Below are 1,538 nucleotides of genomic sequence, written 5' to 3'. Positions count from 1 at the left end.
TACAAAAAATAAAAATTTTATAAAAGTAAAAATTGTAAAAATATACTCATGGTGTAGGGTATCATATGGTCGGCCATGCCCGACTATACTTTCCTACTTGTTTATAATAAATCACATAGTTGAATTGTACCTTGCCTCAGATATACTTGAGCCATTTATTTTTAAATAAAAGTGTTGATATTTAAAAAAAAAAATTGATGATGGGGCTAGGGTAAAATGAGGCCCTACAATTATAAAATTCATGAGGGTCATCAAGGCTAGTATAGAACTTGGTTTTGCAGCTTTTTATCGAGATACGAGTATATTAAACTTAATTATGAACTTAAAAGCCCTAATTGGCGGGTTCAGTTGTGTAGGGCCTAGGTGAAATAATGGATCGATGTTAACTACAGTACCATAGAAGATCATGTACCAAATTTCATTGAATTATTTCTAAAATTGCGACCTGTTCGGGGGTTCAGTTGTATGGGGTCTAGGTGAAATAATGGGCCGATATTAACCATTTTCAATAGACTTCGTCCTTGAGATAATAGAATGTCATATACCAAATTTCATTGAGTTAAATTCTAAATTGCGACCAGTAGTTTGATAACAAGGTTTACGTGGACGGACATAGCTAAATCGACTCAGAAAATGATTCTGAGCCGATTTGTATATTTTAAGGTGGGTATAGGACCAATATTGTTGCGCGTTAAAAACATCAGCACAAACCCCACTAAAATGGTATAGGGTATAGAAATTTCAAAATCTTAAACATGTTCAACAGAGTGGTGCTGGTTCTACAAGCTAAAAACTACCATGTAATGTGGGATCCATACCTAGAACTCACTCGTATCTGTCAGTGAACAATTTGGATCTAGATCATTGATAGGGATGTCCCTTAGACAGTTTAATATTAAGTTCAGAAAAAACGTGTGGTAGGGGTGATCTGCCGTATGAGTACTACCTGCAAAAGAAGAGTTTCTAAAGCTAATAAAAAAAACGCAAAATGATCTGAATTCCAAAACATTTACTGGGTTTTATTTAAAAATTCAACACACATTATAAAAACGTCATCTAGAACAGTAGTATTTAGTCAGTACTTGCAAATTAATTTATATTTGTTTCTTTCCTTTGTTTTATTTGTTTGTATTTTTATTATTCAATATCAAAAGTCGTACAACTCTTTCCAGAATTTTGATATGAATCAGACAAAATTGTGTGTTTCGTAATTGTTTTAATAAGTGATTACGTACTACGTACTAAGTACTCATTATGCTTAGAAAATTAATCTATATTTAAATTATTAAACATGTATGTATGGCAAAATTTTCGTTAGAAATGTTTTGAGAAAAATACAGAATTCATAGAAAAATTTTAAAACACATGATTATAATAAAATAGAGAAACGTGTAATGTTGTTTAACGAAAATAATCTGAAGTGATTTTAAAAATAAAAACAAGTAGGAAAGTATAGTCGGGCATGGCCGACCATATAATACCCTACACCATGAGTATATTTTTAAAATTTTTACTTTTTATAAAATTTTTATTTTTTG

This window comes from Lucilia cuprina, chromosome 2 (genome assembly GCF_022045245.1).
Source record: "Lucilia cuprina isolate Lc7/37 chromosome 2, ASM2204524v1, whole genome shotgun sequence".
Taxonomy (NCBI): Eukaryota; Metazoa; Arthropoda; class Insecta; order Diptera; family Calliphoridae; genus Lucilia; species Lucilia cuprina.
The sequence above is the reverse complement of the archived record's forward strand: the minus strand, read 5'-3'. Positions refer to the sequence as shown.